At 41.4% G+C, this 5,000-nt stretch overlaps 1 long non-coding RNA gene across 1 annotated transcript in view; it reads left to right on the top strand.

Annotated features, from left to right (window-relative positions):
* Positions 1 to 5,000, top strand: part of LOC119595658 — a 30,603-nt gene that overhangs the window by 15,183 nt on the left and 10,420 nt on the right. The gene's annotated exons all lie outside the window — the stretch shown is intronic.

The following is a 5,000-nucleotide window of genomic DNA, read 5'->3' as shown; positions in this document are numbered from 1 at the left end:
TCTCTCTTACTTTACCATTACTGTGTTTAGACGCATTGCGGACGTTCACTAGGCTTATGTCTGTGCAATGTGGTTAGGCCTAAGAAGACCGTATGTTTGAATGGCTATATTTTGTTATACAGTGTATGCCTGCGTGCTAGCAGGCTGACTCGAAGGCTGCGTGCTTGTTCTATGGATTTCCGATATATATATAAAAAAAAAAAAACTGGGGGCAAGAAATGCGAAAAGATTTGAGAGGGAAATTTACGAAGGGAGATAGCACGTGGAGGTTGAAATTATTGCCAATGTCCGTTTTTTCCTTTCTTCGTGGCTTTGTATGATTTGTTTTTCCTCTTTATTTTCCTTCCGGCTTTTTGGGTTTGTTTTAGATTTCTTGTTCAGTTCGTTTTTTCACACTTTGTATGGGCCTATCACTCTTTCCTCTTTTTGTTCTCTAGTCTGTTGCTTGCTCTCTCTCTCTCTCTCTCTCTCTCTCTCTCTCTGTTTTTTCTTTCTCTTAGATTTTCCTCTGTTCCCTCTCTCATGTCTGCATTGCCTCTATCCCCCTTACCCTTTTTACTGCTTTTACAACTTCCATCACTCTTTCCTCGGTACAAGGAACCTGCCTGACCTTGGTGCTTCGGCCGTGACCTTGCGGCTCGAGTGACCTTGAGGCCGCCAACGCCCTGGTCACACACGTACACACGCACACATGCGAGTTCGTGAGATGGGTAGTTTTTTCTTTGTTCGTTTGCTTTATAACACACACACACACACACACACACACACACACACACACACACACACACACACACACACACACACACACACACACACACACACACACACACACATATATATATATATATTTAGAGAGAGAGAGAAAGAAAGAAAGAAAGAAAGAAAGAAAGAAAGAAAGAAAGAAAGAAAGAAAGAAAGAAAGAAAGAAAGAAAGAAAGAAAGAGAGAGAGAGAGAAAGAGAAATAAAGCGAGAGAGAAAGAGAAAGAAAAAGAGAAAGAGAGAGAAAGAGAGAGAGAGAGAGAGAGAGAGAGAGAGGAGAAAGAGAGGAGAAAGAGACAGACAGACAGACAGACAGAAAAGCATTCCCCTCTCTCGCCTCCACATTCCGCTTCCTTCACCTCACCTCACCTCACTTCACCTCACCTCACCTCACCTCACTTCACCTCACCTCACCTCACCTCACCTCACCTCACTTCACCTCACTTCACCTCACCTCACCTCACTTCACCTCACTTCACTTCACCTCACCTCACCTCACCTCACCTCACCTCAACTCACTTCACCTCACTTCACCTCACCTCACCTCACCTCACCTCATTCTCACCTCGCATAATCGGAAGAAATGGCACCCGCCCGGCACGAGAGGTGCCGTTAACAGTGCCATATGGATTCCATGGCAAGCCCAGTGCCATGACCACCCTCCGGCGACGGAGCTTTGGGTGAAAGAGGGATGGGAGGAGGGAAGGAAGGAGGAAAGAGAGGAATAGGAAGGGAGGGGAAAAGGGAAGAGGAGGAGGAGGAAGCGGGGTAAACCAGGGATGGGGGGATAGAAGGAAGAAGGAAAGAGAGGAGGAGGAAGAGGAGAAGGGGCAAGAGAAGCGGAGGAAGGAAGTAAAGGACAGGGAGGAGAAAAGGAAGGAATCGTTGCAATGGTAGTAGCAGCAATGAAGGAGACAAATGAAAGCAACAGCAATAATAATGATCACATTCACAAGCATTTCATGTAACTTCTACTACACTTTCAAAACTTTGGCCTGTGAGTTGCAGGCCTGTGGTGTCGCCGTCTCGCATATATATTTTCTGTTTGGTCGTTTTTTTTTTCTTTATTTCTCTTTTTTCTGTCCTATATTTCCCTGTATTTCCCCCCTTTTTTTTGTTTCACGTAATTTTTGGTGATCACGATTTTTTTGTTGTGCTTTACTTTTGTTTATATGTTTTTTTTCCGTAATTCTGACTTTATATTGTGGTCATTTTCGTTTTGTTTATATATATATATATATATATATATATATATATATATATATATATATATATATATATACACATACACACATGGTTCCTTTTTTATTTAGGCCTATAATGATAGATTTATACTGTATTCTTTTAATATGCTTTCTCGATTTTGTTGATAATGTTTTAGGATGGTTATTATAACTTTTTTTCATTACGGTTCTCGAAATGGAAATATTCGTAATATGTCTGTTACATCGGGGACTTGCAAATAAAAAGAAAAGATAACGATGCAAGTAATTTCGCAACGATGAATAAAAATATATATGTGAATAAATAAATAGATAAATAAAATATATATATATATATATATATATATATATATATATATATGTATATATATGTATGTATATATGTGTGTATATATATATATATATATATATATATATATATATATATATATATATATATATATATGTATATATATATATAATATATATATATATATATATATATATATATATATATATATATATATATATATGTGTGTGTGTGTGTGTGTGTGTGTGTGTGTGTGTGTATAAATTCTTGATAAATGGATGACACCGTTATCAATCATTATCTTTATTTCACTATAACGAACGAATTAATTTGTTGTAAAAGTCTTAAGTAAAAAAAACAATCTTATTGATTTTTTTATAGAGGCGTTTCGGCCTCGTGTAGGAAAGAAAGTCACACACAGTTCTTTTCTTAATTGCAAATCTGTGCTACGTTACATTCTGCAACCATTCCTCCGGGTGTAAGTTTTGCTTTGGAAATCCGTGTGTGAAAGAAAGACAGAGTAAGTGTACATAATCTTTAGAAAACGACACGAATCTTCTGGCGCCTGAGCGGGATCCAACCAAGGTCTATGTAAGTATATACACCTCGGATCCTGCCGCGTGTCGCAACGGAGCATCCGCCGCCTCCTTCAGTATTTCGGTCACGAAGCGAGGCCGGACTTACGTGGAGGCATCTCTTCTGTGGGCTTTTAGCTGGGTTTCAAAACACGATGAACATGATTGTTTTTTTAGGTGGGATAGATCCTTCGTCGTTCAGTCAAATTACTTACAAAAAGAGAGGACTATATAAATTTACATATAAGTCTCTGGCTTCTTTTAGCTGGGTTTCAAATTATAATTATTTTTTTTATTTAGGTCAAGTGGGTCCTTCGTAGTTCAGTACAAAAAAAAAGCATCGGTCCCTAGCGTCGACAATCAAATACAGCGCAGGTGTTGTTCCTATGCATATTACACCAACGTCCCGTATTTAAAACAAAAAATAAAGAAAAACGTAATATACATAAAGAATAAAAAATAGATGTAAAAAGCAACTTTCGTTAGACGTGGAGAGAGCCATCAGCTGTTCATCTGCATTTCACTCTCGATAATGCCTCTTTTACTCGACATTGCAAGCATTTTGACTGCCAAGATGTTGCAAAGTAGGGTTGGGTGTGCCCTGTCGCCCCGCCCCTCCCGCTCTTCCTGTGCCACCCGGGTACTGCTCCCTCATTAACTGATCATTAATGCTAATATCGCGCTGCAGGGCGGAACCCGACCTTCCCTCGCCTCGCAGTGCCGGGGGTTTGGGCGCCGCTGCTTTGGGCTTCACTCGCAGAGCGCCCTTTCTGTTTTTTCTTTTTTATTCTCTTTTGGGGTCTTATTCGTTTTCTTTATCTTTTTTTATTATTATTGTCCTTCTCTGTGTGTGTGTGTGTGTGTGTGTGTGTGTGTGTGTGTGTGTGTGTGTGTGTGTGTGTGTGTGTGTGTGTGTGTTGTGTGTGTGTCTCTCTCTCTCTCTCTCTCTCTCTCTCTCTCTCTCTCTCTCTCTCTCTCTCTCTCTCTCTCTCTCTCTCTCTCTCTCTCTCTCTCGCGTGCGTCCGCTGTTGCATACATAACAATAGAGTCACCGCAGATCGGCCAGAACACCGCAACAGCTGAAAATAGTACTACGTTACAGATGAATCTCTTCTTTTAACGGTAGGTTCATGTCTGAGCCGCCGTGGTCACAGCATGATACTTAATTGTAGTTTTCATGTTGTGCTGCTCTTGGAGTGAGTACGTGGTAGGGTCCCCAGTTCCTTTCCACGGAGAGTGCCGGTGTTACCTTTTTAGGTAATCATTCTCTCTATTTTATCCGGGCTTGGGACCAGCACTGACTTGGGCTGGCGTGGCCACCCAGTGGCTAGGTAGGCAATCGAGGTGAAGTTCCTTGCCTAAGGGAACAACGCGCCGGCCGGTGACTCGAACCCTCGAACTCAGATTGCCGTCGTGACAGTCTTGAGTCCGACGCTCTAACCATTCGGCCACCGCGGCCTTTACAGATGAATAGATAGACATAAATAAAGAATAAGAGAAATAAGGAGAAAAGAGAGAGAAAAAGAAGAGGGAGAAAAAAGTAGAACAAAGAAGGAGAACAAAGAAGGAGAGAGAGAGGAAGGAGAGAGAGAAGGAGACAGAAGGAGAAGGAGTAGAAGAAGAAGGAGTAGAAGAAGAAGGAGTAGAAGAAGAAGGAGTAGAAGAAGAAGGAGTAGAAGAAGAAGGAGTAGAAGAAGAAGGAGTAGAAGAAGAAGGAGTAGAAGAAGAAGGAGTAGAAGAAGAAGGAGTAGAAGAAGAAGGAGTAGAAGAAGAAGGAGTAGAAGAAGAAGGAGTAGAAGAAGGAGAAGAAGAAGAAGGAGAAGAAGGAGAAGGAGAAGAAGAAGGAGGAGGAGGAGGAGGAGGAGGAGGAGGAGGAGAAGAAGAGGAAGAGGAAGAGGAAGAGGAAGAGGAAGGAAGAGGAGAAGAAGGAGAAGAAGAAGGAGGAGGAGAAGAAGGAGGAGAAGAAGAAGAAGAAGAAGAAGAGAAGAAGAAGAAGAAGAAGAAGAAGAAGAAGAAGAAGAAGAGAAGAAGAGAACGAAGAAGGAAGAAGAAAAGAAGAAGAAAGGAGAAAGGGAAGAAGAAGGAGAAGAGAAGGAGGAGGATGGAGAGAAGAGAAGAGAAGGAAGGAGAAGGAGGAAGGAGAAGGGAAGGGA

The sequence above is a fragment of the Penaeus monodon genome, chromosome 36 (genome assembly GCF_015228065.2).
Source record: "Penaeus monodon isolate SGIC_2016 chromosome 36, NSTDA_Pmon_1, whole genome shotgun sequence".
Taxonomy (NCBI): domain Eukaryota; kingdom Metazoa; phylum Arthropoda; class Malacostraca; order Decapoda; family Penaeidae; genus Penaeus; species Penaeus monodon.
The sequence above is the reverse complement of the archived record's forward strand: the minus strand, read 5'-3'. Positions and strand labels throughout refer to the sequence as shown.